The following is a 26,500-nucleotide window of genomic DNA, read 5'->3' as shown; positions in this document are numbered from 1 at the left end:
TTCGTCTACTTAACAGATGGTCTCGTGTGAGATACCATGTTCCTAAAATATCAGTGCGGCTTCTGTAAGAGATCCAGTGTGGGCTGTAATTATCATATGGCAGCTAAAATTGGTAGATACCCTAATTCGTTAATGTGGAACCGGTTTACTATGGAGAAAATTGGTTCCAATTGTAACCACCAGGTGCAAATCTGTCGCTGTGAAAGCAGGAAACATCTATATCATTGTTCCATACGTAATGGATTACGAATGGGACAAGAGCAGAAAAGGTCAAACAAGTGACAAAGGCATAAATTTGATATTATTAAACACCGTTTGCACAGTTTGTTCAGTATGAGTACCGGAGACGTCGAGGAGACCATGTATCTGTAAAGCAACGTGGTGAACAGCTTTTCGCAGCAGTTCTGATGGAATCTGAGCAACGGGTTCCTACGTACTGGCCCTCAGGTCTGTCAGAGACCAGGCAAGTCCCTGGTGAACGCGTTCTTTCAGGCATCCCCAGAATCAAAAATCACTCGGATTTCATTCAGGTGAAAGCCTACTGAGGTAACAAGTTCGTGCGTGGCTGCATTAAGCAGATGTTTCACTGGACGAGTGATATGAGGTATTGCCTCATCTTGCATGAAAACAGTGGTTTCCGCACAGTTACCTTCTTCCAAAGTAGGAATCACATGCTATACAAGGAGGTTTCAATAACGTGCGGACGTCATGATACACCTGACAGGGCCTCTGAGTATATTATCGTCTAAGAAGGACGGCGAGTAACGGTGCTTGTGAATCCACACCACACTGCCACATACGGCGGGTGCAATGAACCTTTGTGCGCAACACACGGTATAACAGTGCCCCGAATTCGGCCAGTGGTGTGTATTCACTGCACCCTGTAGTGTAAAATGTGCCTCGTTACTCCACAGAATACCGTCTGGCCACAAATCAACATCGATCCGTGCCAGAAACCGAAGAGCAAATTCAGAACTTTGCTGCGTATCATGAGGTCTCTATTACTGCACCGTCTGAATATTTATTTATTTACACAAGTTCCGTAGGACCAAACTGAGGAGCAAATCTTCAACGTCATGGAACGTGTCAGTATATGAAATTACTACATAAAAGTAATAACAGATTAAACTAAATGTTTATGAACCCGGAAAAAGTCAGTCTATAAGTTTAAGTAAACGCAACGAATAGTACAACAAGAATCAGCTTAATTTTTCAAGGAACTTCTCGACAGAATAAAAGTAATGACCCATGAGGAAACTCTTCAGTTTCGATTGGAAAGCGCGTGGATTACAGCTAAGAATTATGAATTCGAGTGGTAGCTTATTGAAAATGGATGGAGCAGTATACTGCACACCTTTCTGCACAAGAGTTAAGGAAGTCCGATCCCAATGCAGGTTTGATTTCTGCCGAGTATTAACTGAGTGAAAGCTGCTTATTCTCGGGAATAAGCTAGTATTGTTAACAGGAAATGACAGTAAGGAATATACATATTGAGAAGCCAGTGTCAATATACCCAGACTCGTGAACAGTGGTCGACAAAAGGTTCGTTAACTTACACCACTTATTGCAGAAACCGCCCGTTTATGAGCCAAAAATATCCCTTTAGAATGGGAAGATTTACCCCAAAATATAATACCATACGACATATGCGAATGAAAATAAGCAAAGTGGACTAATTTTCGTCTCGAATGATCACTTACTTCAGATACCGTTCGAATAGTAAAAATGGCAGAATTAACTCTTTGATGAAGATCCTGAACGTGGGCTTTCCACGACAGTTTATTATCTGAACAAAAAAATGGTTCAAATGGCTCTGAGCACTATGGGACTTAACTTCTAAGGTCATCAGTCCCCTAGAACTCAGAACTACTTAAAACTAACTAACCTAAGGACACCACACACATCCATGCCCGAGGCAGGATTCGAACCTGCGACCGTAGCGGTCGCGCGGTTCTGGACTGTAGCGCCTTTAACCGCTTGGCCACCACGGCCGGCTACTATCTGAACACCTAGAACTCTGAAATGTTCAGTTTCACTACTCATATGCCCATTCGATGGAACTAAAACATCAGGATTTGGTGAATTGTGTGTTGGAAACTGTAAACACTGAGTCTTACTGTGATTTAGCGTTAGTTTATTTTTTACAAGCCATGAACTTAGGTCATGAAATGCACTATTTGAAACCGAGCCAATGTTGCACACAACATCCTTTACTACCAAGCTAGTTTCATCAGCAAACATAAATATTTTAGAGTCACCCGTAATACTAGAGGGAATATCATTTATATAAATAAGGAACAAGAGAGGCCCCAACACTGACCCCTGGGGCAACCCCCACTTGACTGTACCCCACTCAGACCCCACATACAGCCTTTCTCAACATTGTGAATATTTACCTTTTTTTGTCTGTTGCTAAAGTAACAGGTGAACCAAGTGTGAGCTACTCCCCGTATTCCGTAATTGTCCGACTTCTGGAGCAACATTTTGTGATCAACACAGTGAAGTGCGCTAGTTACATAAAAAATATGCCTAGCGTCCGAAACCTTTGGTTTAACCCATCCAGTATCTCACAGAGAAAAGAGAATATAGCATTTTCCGTTGTTAAACGACTTCTAACGCCGAACTCTACATTTGATAGCAAATCGTGTGATATAAAATGATCAACTATCCTTACATACACAGCCTTTGAAATAACTTCAGCAAACACTGATGGCATACAAATAGGTCTAAAACTATCTACATTATCCTAATCTCCTTTTGTATAAAGCGGCGTTACTACTGAGCACTTTAATCGTTCAGGAAACTGACCATTCCTAAAGGAAAAATTACAAATATAGCTAAATACTCAGCTAACATGTACATAGCAGTACTTTAATAATCTTCTAAGCACTCCAACATAACCATAAGAGTCCTTAGTCTTCAGTGATTTAATTATTGACTCAATCTCCCTCTTGTCTGTCCCACAGAGGAGTATTTCAGACATCAATCTTGGAAAGGCATTTGCCAAGAAATATATATAATTCCCTGTAGAAACCTAATTTTTATTTAATTCACCAGAAATGCTCCGAAAATGATGGTTAAATACTGTTCATATATCTGATTTATCAGTTACAGAAATACTTTTACTGTGAACTGACTTTATATCGTCGACCTTGTGCTGATGACCAGACACTTTTTCCACAACTGACCATATGGTTTTAATTTTATCCTGTGAATTAGCAGTTCTATTTGCATACCACATACTCTTTGCCTTCCCTATAACATTTTAAGCATCTTACATTAGTTTGTAATGGGCTTTAGTAGCTTGATTGTGACTTCTTCTAACATTTTTATATAATGCCCCCTTTGTTCTTCATGATATCCATATTCCTCTAGTCAGCCACTTCGGCTGCCTATTACTGCTAGTATCCTGTTTAGAACGTTCTAATGGAAATCAGCTCTCAAAGAGTCTGAAAAATATGTTAAGGAAAGCATTACATTTATCATCTCATTCATGGGCACTATAAACATCCTGCCACTCTTGTTCCTGGACAAGGTTTAAAAAACTCTCTATTGCTGTTGGATTAACTTTGGTACATAGTTTGTAATTAAATGTGACATTTGTTTGCGCAAGCACTAACACCACCTGGGGCACCTGCTGCATGGTCTGTTGCAGCAACAGCAGCGTCGTCAGTGACTTCCACTGGACTAGGGTGCCTTCCTCTTGCAGGTGCTACATCAAGCTCACTCTTGATTTAGAAATTCATTATCATCCTAATTACAGAATTTAATGGTACTGGGCCTCTCCTCAAACCTTACAGTCGGCGATCCTCACCCATTGTACCACTATAATATGCTGCTGTTCGCATAAAGCAAAGAAAGGAGGGAAGAATATGTTTAATGTTGCATCGACATCGAGGTCATTAGAGATGGAGCACAAACCCGGATTGTGTCAATGATCGGGAAGGAGATCCGGCGAAGTAGCGATCTACGTTCCCCAGATGTCCTAGTTGATTTTTATTCTTCGTAGAAAAGGAATGTTCTCAGTGACAAGTTTTGAGTAAAACCTAACTGCTCCTGTTACTATGCAAAAATATATTATGGTTTCATATTCATCACACTAACATTTTAATGCAGCTAAAATTGCGACAGAATCCTGAGTCATTGTATTATTAAACTAGCAACTGAGGGCAAGACAGGTCAATGGTTTATGAAAATGCCACTTCTCCGTAAAAAATAAACGAGTAACTTCTTCACTTACATTCATGCAAAACCCACAGCCACTCTCGTTTCACCTACTTTCGATTTGCCTTAAAAATTATGAAATTACACTGAAAAACTCTGTAGTTGTTTTAATGTCGCAGTAGACATGGTAGTTTTCCACATTAATCATGTAGCAATATACACTTCTCTATGTGTGTTACCATTTGACAAAATCATGTTTCCACATCTTACCACATACTAGGGATTTAGGAAGACGTCATTTTAGCTTATTTCACCGGAGAGTGCATTCTGGATGGGGAGCTTTAAATACAATCCATTTACTCGAGACTGGAGAAATATAGCGACATAATTCCAAGTCTAAAGAATAATTAAACATTTTAGCTACATTTCATACACATCAAGGTATGATCTAACATGCGCCAAATGAAAACTCAACAGCCACCACCATTTTTCAATGCAACATTTCGAATTTCTTGCAGTAGTTTACTAAATCTCGAAATTTGGCCTAGATACAACTGACCTCACATGTGCCTATGCAATCTGGATGGTTCTAGTTGTGCAGACTGTAAGCCTTTCACTCTGACTTTGCTGAAGCTCTGTTGCTGTCATTATTACATGCTTATCCCTGTCCATGGATATCTGCTATATTTCTCCTATGCTGATCTGCAAACATTTTCTCAGAGTATTACTTCTTAATGGGTGAAACACTGACACCGTATGTGCCTACTCAAAGCTTATCTATTTCACCCTTTACAGTTACCAGTACTTCCCCTCTGGCAGCTCCTCGTGAGCAATGGAAGCTCTACTCCCATGGTATTATTGCCGTTTATCAATCTCACGAACACGAACGACAAGAACACTTAAATATACCGCTATCCCAACACTGCTCGCTATTTTACAAAATAACAGACCGAGCCAAGGTTTTTGCTCAAGAGAACTTCCTGTACCACGACTAACACACATTTTATACAATTCTCAGACTCTAGCGTCATGGCAATCCTTTTCAATCAATGCAAAGAAACAGCGAAGCAAAAATAATAATTACTGCTTTACGCATTGGAAAGAATGAACACTTCTTGACAGCACTCAGCTAGTCAGTGAAAGAAACCGTCTGCTCATGATAAAACGTATTGTCCAACTAATGCTCTTATGTATGCACCATGTCTGTGAGTACCCACTATCTACTGCACTTACTAATACAATTACTCATTTGCCGTCCGCTGCGGAAGAGCGGTTCTAGGCGCTTCAGTCTGGAACCGTTAGACCGCTACGGTCGCATGTTCGAATCCTGCCTCGGGCATGGATGTGTGTGGTGTCCTTAGGTTAGTTAGGTTTAAGTAGTTCTAAGTTCTAGGGGACTGATGACCTCAGATGTTAAGTCTCATAGTGCTCAGAACCATTTGAACCAATTACTCATTTGGCAAGAGATCCGACGTCTCTCCTTGATACTCAGAGTAAAAAAGACACAAATGAAAAGACTGAACTCACCCGATGGTATGTTGATAGAACTGCAACCCTCAGTGGTCAAGTCATTTTCTTTTTCCATGGACTGTGCTTGTAGGCGTTGCCGATCCTGCAGCTGACAGCAGCTGAATCAGTCCAGTGGTGCAGGGCCACTTCTGCGCAGGTTTGGGTAGTGGCGATTTTAGGAGATCATGTGAACAAGCCCTTGATATCTCAAGCAGACAGCATAAAAAATTAAAACAAATTATTATCACTCATTTGTCTACAATGGTAGTATTTTTGCGGAGGCAACGACCACGCCCCCTCAAGCAAGTGCACAGACGGGGTGTGACGGCTGCGAGCTGATGGCCAGACTCTCATGAAAATGAAAATGCCCCACATGCTTACTACAGTGGCTTATGCAGCGAGGTGTGGACTCATTACTGGGACACTCCCGACCGCGGACGGAGGCTGTGGCGCTAAAGACCGCCGAATTTATTGCTGCGGATGCCAGTCTTCGATGGTGGAACTCGTCCCAGCGAGTGATGGCGTGTGGCGTCGAGGCGCCTGTTGTGACTCGGAAGGATGTGTGGCCAAACCGCCTAGGTGTCAAGCTGCTGCCCAGCAGAGCCAGAGACTGGGGTACCCTGGAAATGGGCCAGGTGGCAGCCAGCTGGCAGACTAGTAACAAGTCCAAAGAGGAGAAGTGGGCACTTGGAACAAGTCCAAGGAGGAGGACTTGGCACTAGCAAATGGTGCAGCGTTAGAATCCCAAACTTATGGTTACTGCATGGCGTCCCATGGCGCCTAGTCATGTTGCATGGCCCCATCCCTCTCTGTTTCCTCTCCACATCCGTTCTTCACTGTGTCGAGAGTGATGGATATATACTCGTGCATGGCCTAATTTCTGCGGCGATTAATTGTTTCCTGCAACATCCGCTACAACAAATTCCTGAGAGTTTAGTAATTACTTGACTCGCTCTGCAAAAGTTCTCTTTACCACTACAGTTGCAATACTGCAGGGGTTAGCCTGATCTGACAAGACAGCTGTCGGTACTACATTTGGCCTGCCATCACATAGCGCCTTCAGACTGCCTTCCACTGCTGAGGCTGCAATGCAAGTTGCTGTGATAACACCCAATACATAGTGGTGGCGTTACAATAATCAAGTTGCTAGTTATTCGATAAGTCATGATATCAATAGCTCACAAAGATTATCTCGAGATAGTACTACTCGAGAAATATGCACTTCAACTTTCTATCTGAGGTTACTGTGATTATTGAAAATAAAGTTAATGTTGTTACTAAATACCTAATACAAAATAAGTTGTTGGCCCACAATAGCGATCACTTATAGGTGATAGACGCCAATGCTTTTTACTCTAGGCTTCATCTAATATGACACACACATGTCCGTTAGGTATTGACAACAATGAACTTGTGAACTCACTGCCTCAGTCACTGTTTTATATGTGTCGCCAAGTCTCATATTCATTCGAAATATTATGCTGGTGTGCAGTACATTGTACAGAAGGTAACTGAAAAAAAATACGCAGTGAGAAGAACATAAATAACAAATTAATTCGAAGGCCACAATTAAAATCAAATCACTGTAGTATATATTGATACCCTGGACATTACAAAATGTGGGATCTTATTTTAAATTGCATGTGTGATCATCATAGACAGCAACACTTGCTATGCAACGTGCTCCCATGCCGGCCCCAAGATTGGTGTGGGGTTCTTGCAGTAGGGTATTCAATTCCTCCACCATTGCGTTAGATGTGTCTCCACTGAATATATATGCTCCATGAGATTTACGTTGGGGAAATGAGCAGGCCAGTCCATTCGCCGAAAATCTTCTCACTGCAAATCTCCTACACCTGTGCTGTTCGATGCACTCGTGTACAGAAATCTATAAAAAGGAAGCGTTTATGTTGTCTGACAAGAAGTACTTGGGGAAGGAGTACAGTGCCACAATAATACTGGATGGTGAGGGTACCATTTTCAAACATTTCGAGGTCAATAAACCCATGCAACACTATTCAGCTGCACTTTGAAATCAAAATAGTTATATTTGACTACAATCAGCAATCCGACGATCTTGTAAGGCTAATCCATTAGCTGGTGTTCTTGCAGACATATTCACACATTCCTTAGAGGAAAAAAGGTTCTTTTAATTTTGCATTTGTTACTCTAGGTTTTATTTCATACTCAAGATATATAGACGACATTTTGATTGTTTACAGAGGGCCTAATAACGGCATTGATCGCCTCATCAAAATCTTTAACGAACTTCACGAAAAAAGTCACATTCACATGTGAGCTTGAAAACAAATTCCGTTAGTTAAATTATTTGGAGCTAAGATTAACAACAGTCGATAACAAAATTTCTTCAATATTTTTCGCAAAGAAACCTGCACTAATACGATAGTGCACTCCTGTTCAACATGAACTCATTCTCACAAAGAAAATCTTTTTCCGTCCTTCCAGCTATAGAGCTGCTTCTGTTCCTCTATCTGATGAAAATCTCGATGCTGAGATTAATTTGATTAAAACTACTGCAGTTAATAATGGATATGAACCAACCATTGTGGACAATAATTTCAAAAACAAAATCAATAACAGAATTACCATGCTTGGCAGTTCTTCTGATAACAAAGATAATGAAAGGAAACAATTAATTTCTATACCGCTTTTAGAATCTGTATCTCACAGGATTCAGCGCTTCCTGCAAAAACAAATACTACTGTAAAGTAGCATTTTCTCCCAACAAAAGCTTAAAATTAATCTTCTTCAAGAGTTGAAACCAGTGCATTCGCCCCTACAAAATCTCAGGTGTTTATAGAATTGGTTATGACACATCTGCAGCCTACTTTTGAGGACAATCTGGAAGAGCTATTGGTGTTAGATACAGAGAATGTATCTTAAGAAAAAGGTAAAAATGTATCTAACTCGTCCTTAGCTCATCATTTATTAATTTTGGGCCATCTTTCTCTTACTGACGCCCTCACTTAGAAACGCCTAAAATTCTGTCTGCTTTTTCCTCGGAGTAGACTCTAAAATATCGTCTTCCTCCCTCATTCTTATATATTGAACTGTAATCGTTTCATACCAAATTTATCAAATAATGGCTAAATTAGTGTGACGTATAAAATTCACTTTCCACAATACCGGCTATTGACCTGTGAGATTAATACTTACATGTCATTTAAAATATTTTGTAATTTATTCACATGATACCTTCGATTATTAATGGTTGGTGCAACTTGTTTCGTATCCACATGACGCCATCTTTGTCCTGTGAGCCTCTTAGTCAAACGCCACATCCGGTAACTGTTTCCCCTTACAGCCCTTATCGGCGTTTCGTGTACTACTCAATATTTCTATCATTTTACTGACGGTTGCCAACTTATGTTACTTTCAATGACTGTAATTTTTTGTAGCTTGAACGTTACCCTCTTATAAAGTATTTTATATCAGAGCATTTTGCTCATAAATCGGTTCAAATGTTACTACAAGTGAGTATAGTCTCCTAATAAATCTATTCTGTATAATAATCATGTATTCTTGGTTTTTCTCTGTGTTAAAAGATCTTTAATCTTTTCGAGTAATAGTTTGGATTTTCTTATGAAGAGGTTATAGATGGTGTCGAAAACAGGTTAAAGTGATATCCTGTTCCAAATGTGGCTGTTTTATACATATCATATACGCGGATCAGCCAGAACATTATGACGACCAAGCTAGTATCGATATAAACCCGTCCAGGCAATAACAGCGTCTGACTGCTAGTCAGACACATGCACGATATTTGTAATATCAATGAGCGTGCTGTCCGTATGTGGAATGGGGAAGGCGCGTGGTCTGCCTGAGGTTGACCGAGGGCAGACTGTGATGGCCCGGAGGCTCGGCAACAGCATTTCGGAAATCGCAGGACTTGCCGGGTTTTCGAGGCATGCTGTGGTAAGTGTCTTCGACACGTGGCGAAACAACAGTGAAACCACATCCAGACGTCGTGGGGTTGGGCGGCCACACCTCATTACAGATGTAGGACGTCGTAGGCTGGGCAGACTGGTAAAACTGGACAGGGGACGAACTGTGGCGGAACTGACACCAGATTTTAACGCTGGGTAGGGTAAAACTGTGTCTGAACTCACATTGCACCGAACCCTCCTGACGATGAGCCTCGGCAGCCGACGAGCCATGCATGCGCCAATGTCAACACCAGAACATCAGCAACTATGGCTGAAATAGGCACTTCATGATCGGCACTGGACGTTGGGGCAGTGGCAGAAAGTTGCGTCGCCCGATGAATCCCTATAGTTTTTTCATCATGCCGAGTGATGGCGTGAATACGCCGTCTTCCAGGCGAAAAGCTCATTACGCCGGTACTGCGGGACGGAGAAAAGCTGGCGGCGGCTCCATTACGCTCTGGGGAACATTCACGTTGTCATCTGTGGGTCCAGTGGACCTCCTGCAAGGTACCATGGTGGTCAAGGTGTATCGTACACTGGTTGAAAACCACGCAAACCGCCACATGACCATCATATTTCCCGACACCAGTGGCAGTTTTCAACAAGATAATGTTCCGTGTGAAACGGCCTGGAGTATGATAGAGTAGTTTGAAGAACACAGTGGCAAGTTCCAACTGATGTTATGGCATCCCAGCTCGCCAGACTGATCACAAACGAACATATCTGGGATGTGACTAAATGTAGCATCAGAGCTCAGCGACCCACTCCCCGGAATTTCAGGAATTAGGTGACTTGTGTGAGCAAATGTGGTGACAGATTCCTCCAGTGACCTACCAAGGCCTAACTGCATCCATGCCACGACGCGTCGCCGCTATTATCCGAACCAAAGGTGGACATATCGACTGTTAGGTAAATAGTCATAACGTTCTGGGTGATCAGTGTACTGAGATATATAAATCTTTTACCGGTACTGTTACTGTACAGCACAAGATCTGTACAGCACTATATATTTCAGATTTACCGATTAATTAAATTCCTTGATGTTCTCACACAAGAGGTGTGCATATTACCAGAAATCCCATGAACCCAAGAGAGTTAAGTCATGTTTTTCAGATGACCAAGATTATATCCAGTTAATCAGATGGGAATACTTCTGTATGAGTATGTGAACAACAAATCAGGTTTACTGGAAGATCACCTAGTATCAGTCAAAAAGTTTCAAGTTTTCTAACATGTGGAACCACAACAGATGATGTATACCAAAGAGCTTGGAGTGTATGGTCTGTATTTAACCACAAAACATTTCAAGATTACTCCTATTTATATTTTAAAACTGATGTGGTGCTCGATTACTTCGGAAATTTTGTCTTATGACATATGAATTAGATCCTGCACACTATGTGCTTTGTGTGGAGTGCTTTGCTAATAATCACTAAAGTAGAATAGGAACTTACTACCGATACAGAGCCATTAAAATTTGTTTAGTGTGACAGTCAAGGTGGTACTGCTCACTGTTCACACAGACGTACAGTTTGCAGACAATGAGTACATTGCTCCCTGTGATGAAAATCAGGATGAGTACATCGCTGACTGTGACGAAAATCAGGATGAATCTTATTCGATGTACCTCTATATTAACAATTTGTACAGATGAGCCGTGATGCAATACGTATTACTCTATAATTTTGCATGTACTGAGTGTATCTGTAGATTCCGATGTTGTGTACATTTTAGAGGTGGATCTTGAGCACTCAGAAAATTTACGTGAAATTAGGTCTGATCTGCCATTATGTCCAGAGAAAACTGTACCACCACCTAGCATTAACAAGCAAGAATTTACAAAGAAACTCAATGATACAGCACACGATAATTAAATATATTTCATTCACTAAAGTAATTTGAAGCAGTGTCTGATAAATAATCTTATTCTATTCATAATTCATCCGATATTGTTGTTTAGTCGAGCAACGTGGGTGAATTAGTGTCTAGATATTAATGCTGACAAGCACATGAAAGCGGAGAACTATTCAAGAAGAGAAATTCTTCAGATTCATTGATAATACTGTCTTCGGCACAAGTATCACAATGGGCAAAATATAAGTGATATTAAAGTAGTAATGAGATGGGAATGCAGACAGAAAACAGCTGCTCTGATTGCAAACCTGAATTTTCAGTGTTGTGTTGTTTATTCAATGAAAATGTTGTACCAACTTAATTATACAGATATAACACAGTATTTGAGAAGCCAATAGATGTAGGTTTGGCTAGTGCAGATATTTCCAGGACACTGTTTATAGATTTTCATTATCACTACAAGCTGAAAACTTGTGGGTCAAGAAAGACAAATATGTGTTGCACAGACATGGATAGCCTGATATACCTGAAACCATATCAAATATTTGTGATGAGATTAAAAGTATAGAGCATGGGTGGTCTTACACTTCAGCTTATCCTGATTTATAACAGCTCATGCATCAATTAAAAACAAGTGTGTCGAATTAAAGTTGAATTATTTGGAAAGATCATTACAAAATTCATAGAACTGAGAGCATGAATGAATGCAATCAATGCTAAGCAACAATGGCCAGTGCATAGAGAGAAAGGTATGAAATTCAGTCCGAAACAGGCACTTACCATTCGTGATTGTCAGAAAAGGTTTTTAAATGACAATGAAAAATCGACTGTGCATTATATAATTCATACTAAGTACCACACTGTTCCAATCATAATGCAGTGCAAATTAGCTCTTACATCAAAATACGATAAGCTTTCCCTACTTAATGAGAAAGTGAGCACTGTTGTATGGGGTCACTACTGTGTGAAGAATACCGTTGATATTTATTGATGTTACTGTGAAAAACCGAAAAATGTAAATAATGTAAATATTTGTGAATAACACAAATAACGGAAATTTCTTGTCAGTTGTATACTGCAACTGTGGCTTATGTGACTTCACATACTTCTTATTCATTATCTTTAGCTGGTTTCTTTATAGAAATCTAACGATGCAGTTGCTCAGATAGTGAAAAACATTGTGCAAACTGAACTCTGAATGTGCCTAGAGTGCATGTAATAGACAAAGCTGAAACACAAAAACACTATATGTAAAAATGTCGAAAGTAAATACTTTTTTATGATTGCTGAAACGTAAAAACCATTGAATATAAAACGAGTTCTGCGTAAAACATTCCATGTAAGAGCAGTGTACATCCGAAAACTATGATAAATTTTATGACTAGAATAATTTTTGACTCAGTTCCGTTTTCCTTTCCATTCCTCTGCAATAGATCGTTAGTGCTTCACGTAACATCACCAGCGGGTTGACATACATCATCTATCTTAGTTGATCTAGCTGGGCTGTGTCTTATCAGACACCTGAAACATGAAGAGGTAACCCCCAAACTAGCCTTGTCAAGGTCTGTCTGTCTCAGCAAGCGACAGCACTGACATTATCAACATCTTTATCGATGTGCTGTGTTGTATGTTTGGGGGTATATGTGTGTTCGGGTGTGTATATATGTGTGTGTGTTTTACTAACGAACAAGGTTGAGCATTTATACGCTTTTCACGTGGTACAAGCAATTCAGATCGATACTTTTCTGAACATGTCATAAAATTCGTGTGCATGTGTGTTGTGTGTATGTGCGTGCGTGCGTGTGTGTGTGTGTGTGTGTGTGTGTGTGTGTGTAAGAGAGAGAGAGAGGGAGAGAAAGACAGACAGAGAGAGAGAGAGAGAGAGAGAGAGCGTTAGAGGGAAAGAGAGAGAGCCCATGCGAAATGTTGACCATCATTGCTCCATCCATTACTCTTCGAAAGGTAATGCCAGTCACCCCTGTAAATTGCCCTAGTCACAATGTAGGTGGCGAAAGCGATTTACTACTTCAAAATGTACATGTATCGTGAAGTGTTACCACAAGCAATTAATAATTATGTGACTTCTAATTCTCTCATTTGTAGGCCAGTTGGTACATTATCGGGACAAGTTGAGACGCTTTGAGGGCGAATATACACACTTTTAGGGCAAGTTGATACTTTTTTATGGTAAGTGATTACATTTTTTAGGGCAAGTTGATAAATTTTTGGTGCAAGTTGATCAATTTTAGGGATAATTTGTCGCATTATCAGAGGGACTAGTTGATACAGTTATGGATGAAGCTGATACAGCTTATGTGTGCACACACCATCGAAAGGTTCCATACAGTATTTCCATATGTACGTCATCATCATCATGGTCAGTAAATTTCATCTCTCAGATTTATACACTAAAGTAAATTATCTCCGTCTCACTTCTGAACATGGTACACAGAATTAAGAGTGTTTGGATACTTTCAAGGACCCTATAAAATACATTGAGGTACTGTAAGTTACATCCTTTAAATAATTTTTTGGATAAATAGTTTGTGTGTGTGCTTACAGAAATGTGTTGATAAATTAATGAATACTTTTCAACATGATACCCAAGGAAACTTGTTAAAATATCGTATTCTAACTATATACCTTTGAATACAACATAAAAATAAAAAAGAAGAAAACAGTATGTTGTTTGAGTCAGTGAGTGAGTGTGCGCTTTATGTGAGCGCTTACGTAATTTTTGATAAATACCGCTGTGGAGACTTTTGACCATGGCAATCCTTAACAAAATACAGCACTGTGACTGACTGAAAAATACCTCCCTTTTCTGTGAATATTGAGCACTGTGATCGCCTGTTTCATTTTCAGTGGATACTGAAGAAAAGATATCCCACTAATGACATCTTTGTTTCGTTTTAATGTCTGCCAAAAATAATATTTGCTGTGACTGGTTGTTTAATTTTAATGCAAGCTAAAAAATTTTCCACGGACTTTATCTTGCATTTTTAGGCACTGTGACTGTCTGCTCATTTTTAATGGATCCTAAAACAAATTTCCTCCAGCCCCTTTGTTAGTTTTTAAATTTCCGGCCATCCGTTGTCTTCATGACGTCATTGCCACTGGCATGAAGGCCGGCTACCGCCCCTGGCTGTTGGCAATCCGACGGGAAAAGGTCAAAGTGCGTTGGATTGCCTACAGGAAATACTACTGGTTAGCGTATCACTCATTCATATTACGGTTCCTGAACCCACTTCGCCGTCTGATTTGATTCCACCAGTGTATACATCATCAGAGTAGTGATTTTTCTTCCCCCTTCCTTACTCTTGAAATGGGTACTGGGTAGGTCCTCCTCCTGCACACTAGCATGATATCTGTATTTCTTTTGGCGTTTAGGTTTAACCATATCATAATAGTTTGCCATTTCTTGTTTACTAAAACGCATTGTGAATTCTACTACAACGTATAGCGCTTCATGTGATTGCTTCCTGTAAGCTTTCGCTGTCTTATAGAACGAGTAATTAAAAGTGATTATCAAACTCAGAAAGTGACAAGAAGTTCATTCATGATTACAGGCATGAAATTATTAAACGTTTTTCGTTAATAATAACAATAATAATAATAATAATAATAATAAAATGAACGTGCAAAAATACTGTGGGACTTCCGACTTTATTCAGATAGAATACTGGAAAACAGTAAACCAGACATGACAAATTCAAATGAAAACGAAGTATGGATGACTGTCAATGCCATCCTAGGTGAGAGACGAATCGGCGAGAAAAAACTGGAACAATGTACCAGGTACGAGACTTGAAAATCGAACTGCAGTGACTCTGGCATAAACAAGAGAACGTGGTCACTGTAATTTTTGACATAATGGGAGCAGTGCCAAATCATCTTAGTGGACACTAGAAAACCATTGGTACTGATAAAACACCCATGCGCCATGTGCAAGGCTCACTTCATTAGGATCAGCATGGGTTATCTGCCAATATATCACGCAGTGCTAGATTGTTGGGAGGCATCCGACTAGCTGATGAAATACGGAATTCAGCATGCTGATCCCATTTGCTGTGTTTGCTGTTGTAATAATAATGAAATTTAACATAAGAATTTACTTCAGATATTTCACTTATTTATACAGTCGAAGTGAGTATGCGAGATGACTGACAGACACGGTTAGACACGCTCTGGTTCGATAAGTGACACAGCGCCGTGCCACAACAGAGGCATTCACAGCTCACGAGGAGATAGTGCGTCCAGCTGTCTGTCTGACCAGCAGACAACACGTCAGCCTCAGCTATTGGCGGAATATGAGGGTCTGAAAGTAAGCTTGCAGCGTTACAGAGAGCAGGTAGTCTGAAATGAAACTGTGAACAGTTGTTCCAAGAGGCCTTTGTTGGTTCCGCCGGTGGTGTAAAGGTGCCAGCATGGTGCAAACCCACAATCTGCAATTTATTTGACGGCAGCCACCTAAGAAAAATCGATAGAAACGAACGTACGCAGTACGGTATGGAAATACATGAAAGAGGGCGATGTGGTGAGAAGTGTATCTAAACATTCGCTATGAAGATATAACGATACTTCAGATATATCACTATGACAGAGATTAAATTAGAAACTTAATAGCTTCTAAACACCTTAAGCGATCTTAAAGGACAAAATGTCAACAGACAGAACTTAAGCAGCGCTGTCGAAAAACTGTTTTCGAATTTCCATTAGAGCTGTGCCGGTTGAGTTGTAGCCTGGAATGTTGATTCTATATCTTTAAATGCATTTCAGTTCATAATTAATTGTGAAACACTAAATGTAGATGCAGTATTAGATAACAGACTACGACAAATTCCTGTAGAAATTTGATTCAAAAAAGGTTTTACAGTAAGTAATAATAATTTTCGATAATTTTGGTCATATCAATGAATAAGATGTAAGTAGCCAAAAATCCTGAACTGCACCAAAAATATACGTCACCACAAAAAAACTGGTGAATCTCTGGCCGTGCGTCAGGTATTATACTTACATAGCAGCGAAAAGTATAATGTTATTCTTATTCGTTATAAAATTCATGTGCATGCAACCAAAAACACTACACTCCGTTTTTTGATGAAAGGCCGATGGAACTGAAGAGTTTTAACAGTTCAAAAGAATGAACGAGCAAGCGCTCGTAATTTAAAGTATTTAGCTTTGATAGCGCTATGTACAGGATCCGAAATTTTGTAGGCTTTGACAATTGCAGATCGAGTCTATCTAAAAGCAGCGGCCGTAATGATTTGTGACAGCTCATTTTGAGATATCGGTGACGAAGGACGTGTGCTGCTATGCAAACTGTCAGTTGCGATTACATTGCTTAAAATTTTTCGGTCAAGTATTCTACAAACCTGTCAAGCCACTGCGAGAATTTGGGCACTTAGAGAGGTTACCGATAATTGCGCACGTGGACTTGCAGTCTGAACAAAGGGTGCTGTGGCATACTCTCCAGTGGGTTTCTTTGTAAACTAATTTTCTCTTTTCCCAATAGTTACTTTTCTTTCATCTTTTGGACAGCGCCTTTTGGAAGATGATTCTCATTTTGAACTGCGTTTATTGTGTACTATGCCATTTATTCGTGTTGTTTACGATGTCTGAGGTTTGCACTGTTCTGTAATATACAAACATGTACAATTTTGTAAATAATAATCAATCTTTATGTAGAGTTCATGGTAAATTTGAAAAAAAAGTTACTTTTATTTACCGCTTTCTCGCAGCTGACTTACGCAGAAACTCACACACATTAAACATCACACACAATTTACTCTGTGCATCACATGTTAAAAACAGCATAGTCAACAGATATAACATATACAATTCTTTCGTACATAGGGTAATTTTCTTAATAATCTGGATCATTATTTGTTTATATATTTTTACAAAAGTACTTATCTCCATCTGTCATTCTTTACTTTAAAGATATAACTTAAGATATCAGTGCTTCGCGAGGGGAAGATGTCGACCGCGGGGTATTAAAAGGAAACGTAGTGTTATCTTCCTGGCACTAACTGGAAAGAATAGTTAAGGTGCCCAGACATGAAAAGGCTGTTTTCTGTGTGCGCAATAACTGTTTTGCACTTTTCATTACGACTTAACTTTACTCGTACTATTGCGTCGACATCAAGTGGACCACATAAACACTTTGGCTACTACTCCAGTCATTCACCTAATTTTATTCCTAGAAGGAATGAAGCGTACCTAAGTAGCGGATGTTTATAATTAAACTTCCCCCATGACAGACTAGTGATCATAGGGCAATCAAACTTTGTGGAAACTCTTGTAAGGACACGCGGAGGACAAATAACGAATAAACTAGAGAAATAATTTAAAAATTTCACATGATAAGGTCACATTCCTTAATTGCGTACCAGGTTTAAGTTCCAGTTTACAAACGTTGCTTGATGTGACGACCATCTGCATTTACGGCAGCCTGGAACCATACGGATACCACGTCACAATTTTTCGCAGCACTTTCCGAACGGTAGACCATCGAATGTTCAGCTGTCGTGACACAGTTCGTTAACTACTTGAAGAGCGCACATTGCATCCGTCATTCTCAGCTTTTGCAACAATAACTTCTTCAACAATTTGTGGCGCAATTTGCGGTCGCACTCTACCAGGAGCTATTCCGAGAATGCCAGTTCTATCGTACTTCCGAGTCATGTTCTTTATCCCTGATGCAGAAACAGGACCTTTTCGTGTTCATATAATGCGTCGATACTTGCGAAAAGCAGCAAAACTATTGTTGTCGTTTTGATGAAACAGCGTTACGAGTAGAGCCCTGCTCGTTTTGCCTAGCTCCATGCTGACTGACTGCTACTGTATTGCACACTGATACATATGTTTAAATCCTAAATTCTGCCTCACGTACCCTTGCTAATTATAAGTCGTGATAAAAAAACTACTAACAACACAAATCTTGCAGCGCACCGTCTGAACATCATTGATATAAAGTTGGGTACCCATACGGTAAATAGTTGTGTGTTAAGTAGATGTGCGTCTACACTGGCACAACTAGCGAAAGTTTAATTATAGCCACCCAGTGTTCCAATGAAGCATATTACTTTTCTGCGCGAAAAGTTTCACCTTACTTTACAAATCCAGTACCTGCTCACTAACAGCCTTGAATTCCTGTGGAGGCAAACTAAGGAATATTATACTCAACAGTGCTCAGTAATTGTGTGCTGCTGATCCTTTTCAAGAATTCCACAGTCTCACACGTGAATCTCATAATGACGTAGATATATTGTGATGCCAGTGTAAGAATTTTAAGATTTTTAAGATGGTCGACGTGGTAACTATCCGAGACTGACTAACAATGATCATGGACAGGTCAAATGAGAGTTCTGGAAGTTCCCTATATGATGAGCAAATTACATTTCGTTATGATTTTTCCAGTGAATCTGTGTCTGGCATCCATCGTGATTCCATCTAGATAAATCTCGTCGTTCGATTTTAAATTCCTCCGAACAAATGTCACTACACATTTTAGGGTTGCATCTGTTCCCGATGCTGGACCGTGAGTTCTAAACTTGAGTAATAATGACACCCCTCAACTATTTGAAAACAGTTGGTTACATGTGCTTATGTAAAGAGTCAACTACTAGTCCGAGCAATGAACGTCAGTCCTCTACACCTCTTTCCGCATTTCAATATAGGATTCTGGCCCAGTAAATTTCCTATATAAAACAGACTCACAGAGTTTCATGCACTCTCCACCATCTTAATTATACAGAACGTTCTAAACGTTCCGGACCACAATTATAGAGGCGGCAGAGGAGAATAGAATTAATGTTCAGAGATGGGTAATCACTAATTAGAAAAGGAATATGCCGAATGAGAATTGTGTGCGAGTCACGTGTTTGAAAATGTATTTAGTCACAATGAACAACTGCCTGACGCCTTAACGTTCGTGGCAAAACCTTGAAAAACAATACCCAATTATCTGTGATGAGTCCATTATGGAATTTACCAACGTTTATATGTAAGGACATTCTGTCGAAGATAGAACATTACTTATCACAGGAACTTGTAGGTATGCATTTAATGTTCCATGAGGTACAATGTAGCTGTCAAAAAGATCAACAATTTTACGAATAAGAGCTGGTGCATCAGGCGTTATCGTAACTGGAAAAAAGTTTCCGTCGTGGATAGAAACTTAGAAGAAAATGGGACTATGAAGCCACAAACAGCTGCTGAAGATTATTGACAAAGAATTCTTCGCACATTGTAATTTAAAGCGATATTTCAAGGTCGAGTGCGAGGAGGTTCGTCAGTAATCATCATTCACTATTGCCGTGAAATGCACACTTTGAAGAATACAGCGAGAACTCTGGTTTAAAGACTAGTGGAAGGCTTAAACCAGAGGTTCTGAGAATTCTGAAACGGATTGCTCGACCTGCGCCATCAGGTGGAGAACGACAGTGCCCTCCCTAACAACTCAGATGTGCACTACACGCAGGAAGTGGCTCATAGAGTAGCGGAGTACGTGTGGTATGGACACTTTAGTATTTTAATGTAGAGAAATCCTTTCACAGGGTCGATATAATGCGTACTGAGTGAAGAGAGGGCAGCATTCGCCATAATGGATGGGAGGAAAATAGTGTTAGCATTGGTTAACACGATATTCTATGGAAAGGTCCCGGAGCTAGTCCCGCTTATTAACGGTATCAATGTCCACATGGAACTAGAGACAGAAACCTGGCAGAAACCAAATGGTTACACTTATAACACTTTAAATTCCGATTCCAGTGTATATCAGAGATATAGGTTTCACGCCGTTAGTGGATGCACGTTTATAGGCGTACCAAATACCGTTACATCAAATGAGGTTAGTGCTGATTTTGAATGCGAAATAATTTGGGTAAAGATAAGAGTGATATGTGGATCAAACTCGGTCACTGGATGCTTTTATCGATTCCCTTGCCTCAAGAGTAGCAGTGGAGGAATATATGCGGGTAAACTCGAAGAATATGTCCAGTACATTACCTGGTCATGTTACAGTAATACGTGGAGATTTCAGCTTATCAGTTACAGAGTGGGAGACTCAATTGATTAAATTGTTCTAAATGCTTTACCTGGAAAATCTTTGAGCAGTTTACAGAGAATCGACCCGTGAAGGTGGCATCTTAGATCTGCTGGTAACAAACAAACCAGAGCTTTTCCTCTCATAGACCTTTCCATCTCATAACGCAGGCATCTTCTCTATTCCATTTCCGTCACAAGCACTGACCACTGATTCGAACATGTGCGGTTATAACAGTTAAAAGAATTAATTATTGTTTTCTCTTTTGTGTCTAAATTGTTGTATGTCACAAAATGAAATATCTCAGTTTTACTGAGAAGTATAAACACGAATTCTCCACTGTCTCTGTTTGATTTCTCCTCCATTGTAATGTTGTTTTACTATTAAGTAAAATGATATGATTTTTGTTATATAATATTCGGGAAGTTCACTGCACTTCTTTTACAATTTAAAGTGACCGCCAGCGAAAACATTACCTGATCAGCGAAACAAAATAAAAGTATACATACAAAGCGGAGAGAAATCATAATAAGATCATATCTAAGTGTGGGACGTGAAGTCGATTAAAATTTGCTAGGTAACTACAGATCGTAAACGCATCGTCGTGTAGCTAAGCCAAAAAGAAGATAATATTCTATGAACTTTCAAGGACGTTACCCAATAATTTTTTCCGGGATGTTAACTTTCTACAGATTTGAAGGCTGAGATTTTCAGCATTTAAAGTAAACAATGACGTTTAAAAGCGGTTAAAACTTAATTCCTGTTGAATATTTCATCGGTAACTTTGTTACTGATCTATTTCTCAGAATAAAAGTTCATTCATGCTTTGCGTATATCAGAAAAATTTAAGCACATCATTTTTAAACCTCACTATCAAAACCATTGTACTTCACCGTACCACATATCGACTATCTTAGTGGAGTGACGATTGTGTAGTGTAGTTTATTATCGTAACTAATTAATAAAGCCGTGTGGTCTAGGGCGCGTTGCCATGTTTCGTGTGGCTGACCCCGTCGGAGTTTCGAGTCCTCCGGCGGGCATGGGTGTGTGTGTTGTCGTTAGCTTAAGTTAGTTTAAGTTAGATTAAGTAGTGTGTAAGCCTAGAGACCGATGAAAATGGCACTAAGCACTATGAGACTTAAATTCTGAGGCCATCAGTCCCCTAGAACTTAGAACTACTTAAACCTAACTAACCTAAGGACATTACACACATCCATGCCCGAGGCAGGATTCGAACCTGCGACTGTAGCGGTCGCGCGGTTACAGACTGTAGCGTCTAGAACCGCGCGGCCACTCCGGCTTACAGAGACCGATGACCTCAGCAGTTTTGTCCCACAGGAGCTTACCATAAATTTCTAAATAAATAGAACTGGGATACATCTAGTGAGGTGAATTCAGTAGTACAGCTTCAGGTAGCGAACTTAACAGTAAAAATAGTGTATATCGTGACGAACAGTGGATAGAAAATGATGTTTGCCTATCTTTGCTTCAAACTATTAACTTTTTCGCTTATCCTTGATACAAACAATTATGTTCAATGATTTAAGTCACCAATAACGGCACGTTTTATCATAACTGTCATTATCTGAGGTGTGTTTTGTTAAAGACACACGCTCTGGCAGGCGCGGCCATGATCGACTACAGATTTACGATCGTTGCTGCATAACGATGCATTCCCGACCGATAACACTGTTCTACAAAAAAAAACTTTTGTTCTATTTCTGATAAAAAATATTGTGATCCTAGTTTTATTTTGAGTGCTGAATTGAAAACTGTTTTTGGTTTTTTTCTGTCAGGGATAGTTTATGAGTAATCACAGTTTTATTTGTCTTTTCAGTTTCTGATATAGTGCAGCAAACGTGAGTTGAAATTCGACAAACAAATGCACATCTTTATGATATTATAAGTTCATCATATTAATGGAGGGTGGGATTTAACATATAACACAGTAACCTTTGTGTATACACTTTGAAGCATTTATTTGACATGAGAAATTACAGAAAATTGACAAACAATGAGCCACTGCCTTGTAATGCACATCACTTTTTTTTCTCTTGAATTGTGAATCTTTCTTCTCTCGAATGATATTCCAGCAATAATCTGCTAACATAGAAGGTACCCACTTCCCTTCATAGCGCCTTTCTATGGTAGAAATGTCTTTATGGAATCTTTCCCCATGTTCATCCGATACGTCACTACAACTCTCTGTGAAGTAGTCCAGATGAGAGTCCATCATGTGTACTTTCAAAGACATATTGCACCCCAAATCCTGATATGCTTTGATCATATCCTTCACCATTGCTTGTAGTTAGTAGCTCTTCTTCTTCCGAGGAAGTTTTCCGACACCATCTTGAAACAGTCCCATGCGGTTTTTTCTTTATCAGTTAAATATGCTTCAAAATTTGTATCTTTCTGCAGCTCCCTGATTTGTGGGCCCACAAATACACCTTCCTTTATTTTTGCAGCTGAAAGTCGGGGGAATCTGGTAGCTAGATATGCAAACCCACAGCCTGTTGGATCCGTGGCCTTCACGAATTGTTTCATCAGGCCAAGTTTGATGTGAAGCGGTGGAAGTAGTATATACTCAGGAGCTACCAGACTTTCACGTTCTACATTCTTTTTGCCAACTTTCCATCTTCGCCTAGGCCATTTCTTTTTCACGTAGTGAGAATTTCGGTCTCGACTATCCCACTCGCAAAGAAAACAGGCATACTTTGTGTAGCCTTGTTGCATTCCCAGTACCATAGCAATTACCTTGAAATCTGCACATATTTTCCATTTGTGTTCATTGTATTTTAATGAATTTAGCATCCTTTGTACAAATTCGTAATTCTCTTTTGTCAAACTAGTGTAAGCTACTGGAACAGAGGGTATTTTATTTCCGTTATGGAGCAAAACACCCTTCAGACTTGTTTACGATGCATCTATGAAAAGTTTCCACTGCTGTGAAATATAAGTGAAGTTCAGCACTTACATCAGGCCAGCAACGTCTTTGCAAAATGTCAGTGCTTCGTCAGTTGAAAAATAAGAAATAAAGGCATGTTCTCTGTGCCTGAACACACTGATTTTAGTGCTTTGGTGCAGTAGATTATACTCTTGTAATCTTGAACCAAGCAGCTGCGCTTTTTGTTTACTTAGTCCTAGATCACGTACTAAATTATTTAAATCTGCCTGTGTTAACAAATGTGGTGATGACTCACATGTGCAGTGATATAAACAATCATCATCTGTGATTTCTTCAGTACTACTTATTTCAGTGTCACTTGAAATTTGACCTCGAGCTCTTGAAGGTACTGGAAAGTTGTCGGAATGCTGCACTGGCATTCTCGCTGAAGGCAGATCTGGGTAAACAATGTGCCTCTTCGACTTTTTGTTTGTAAAACCCTGAAATTTTATTAGACAGAAATAACAATCAGTAACATGGTCCATAGGCTCCCTCCACACCACGGGAACAGCAAACAATGCCACATTCTCTTTTACCTTTCCACCACTGAATTAGTTTGCAGTAACATGTAGCACAGCAGAAATGTGATGCCCATTCTTTATCTTGGTCTCCTACCTCTACTCCAAAGTAATGTTTGTGTGCTTTCTTTATGACTGAAGAAATTTTCTTCCTATTTCTGGCAAAAGTGAACTTCCCACAGATGTAGCAGAAGTTGTCCGGCTTATATCGACATCCACGACGACGTGGCATGTCTGCAAATTTAAAAATACCACTTTGGTAATACACCTGTATTAAATTAATAGTAGGGAACTAGAGGAACGCTGATGTGTAAAAACAAGCAGTCGTTTTACCTTCAGCACCAGGCTCAATCAGTTTACACACAGGAACTAAAAAATTCAATCGTGCTGGGAAATATGACAGACAGTTACTTGTCAGCCAAAACACCCACTCGTTAAGACTGACACAATTTGTGGCTAACACCACTGTTGTAAACTCGATGCACCTGCCCCTAGGAGGCGTGAAGCTTTACTGCCGAGGCAGCGACCAGCTGTCGCCGTTCAAGTTAATGAGATGTTTCAGGTGGTCTTAATGACATAGGTGTGGCAGGGGATAACCTAATGATGTCTGATTCTTCCCACCTGCTGTTGCACAAGAAATTATCATGTTCTATCACTACTGGATGCGGCAACATACCCGTATTTCTCTATAACGTCTCTGTGTTTGCCATGAATTGTGTGAATATACCTATATATACATATTACATAAAAAGTATCCCTTACAACGATATTTTGTTTATATATTTGAATTTCCCTCGGTAAAATGGTCTAGAAGCACATACTTTAATACCAGAAATAGAACCCATGTCGAACAGTGATAATTGAGTACCATATGTTGCTCCATAGCGTGCTCCCTAGCCTGTTCCCACATTAGCAGTTTTTATTCTCCTTTGAGCATCCTGTATAGCATGCCTTCGCAGTACAAATTTATTAATTCTGGTAAATAAGAAGTTAAAATTTCTCAAATTATTAACATCTGCATCTGTGGCTGAGAGTACATCTATTTATACTACCATTTACTCTTCTCCCTACTCCTCTCGCAAGTGATATGTGGGGAGAACACCCGTCATGAAGCCTCCGCATCAGATTACGTGGTGTTCATTTAGTGAGTTGAAATGGGAAGAGGTAATAACTTTTCTGGATATGTAAGCTCCTAAGTGCATCAGTAAGCCTCACCGCGATGTCCGAAATCTCTCTTGCAACGTTTACCACTGAATGCTGTTAAGCTTCTCCGTAGCGTTCTGTCGCTTACTAAACAATCCAGTGACAAAACACGACGCTCTTGGTTGGATGTTCTATCTCCCTCTTCTATTTATCCAACTGAGTAATGTCCCACACCCATGAGCAAAACTCAAAAGACGCTAGAAAGATTGGTGTATAAGTTACTTCTTTCGTGGGTGGGTTATAGTTACGTAATAATCTTCCCACGAATTTCAGTCTTACATCTGCTTCTCCTGCACCTTACTAGTTTTATCTATTCAGCTCATTGTAGGTCGTTCTGGATGGTTGTTCTTAGATACCTTACGATTTTTACTTCTTCCAGTGTTTTAAAGTCAAGAGCTGAATCGAATGTCAATGGATATTTTTACCTCTTCGTATGCAGTACGCAACATTTATCTATGCGTAATATCGACTGCCAGTCCCAGCAAAAACCCTCCATCTTCTGCTTGACTTCCTCATTTCGTTACAATCTTCTACATTCGTTATCTTTTTATAGACAACAACATCCTCAACCAGCTTCCGACAGCTACTTGACACGTAAGTAGCGGTTCCAAGATCAAGGAACGCGACAACGACCGGGAGAGCGGTGTGTTGTCCACATGACCCTCCACGCCTCATCCAGTGCCGCCATTGGCAGAGGATGGCACGGCGGTCGGTCGGACCCGATTGACTGATCTGAGGTCAGAACGCAAAAATTTAACTTTACCTCATGTATTATACGCACTGGGATTCTTTCAAAACTACATCTTCCGTCAAGAGGCACAACTTGAGTTCTATGTAAAAGAAAGTCTTGAACGTAGTCGCAAATCTGGTCAGATAGTCTGTGAACTTTTATTTTGTTCAGTAAACGTAGACAGCAAGATATGAACATGGGCACCGTCGTTACAGTGTTCTGGTTCTAATGTAAGAACCCAGCGAACTGAGTTTCACAAGAACTTAGTTCGCAGAATCAACGATGAATTTCTTACCGAACATTTTCTTTCGGTAAAAGGTGAAAAAATACGTAAAAATGCAGCTAAAAAGTTATGGCCACTCAAGTACTGAAAGATCACGCTCGCTTTCCAAGATATATACGTTATACGATTTGGTAAACTTATTGTCCATTTTCTTGATTGGCTTCCTGTCAGGTTTACACCTAGATCCGATGATCTCTTGTTTATTTTTACAGTATTACACGAATGAATCAAGTTTTGCTGTTTATGTTCACGTGTTTTAACTGAATTCACACATCGGCTCAGAACCACAGTAAAGATGG

The sequence above is a fragment of the Schistocerca cancellata genome, chromosome 4 (genome assembly GCF_023864275.1).
Source record: "Schistocerca cancellata isolate TAMUIC-IGC-003103 chromosome 4, iqSchCanc2.1, whole genome shotgun sequence".
Lineage (NCBI taxonomy): Eukaryota > Metazoa > Arthropoda > Insecta > Orthoptera > Acrididae > Schistocerca > Schistocerca cancellata.
Note: the sequence above shows the minus strand (reverse complement) of the source record.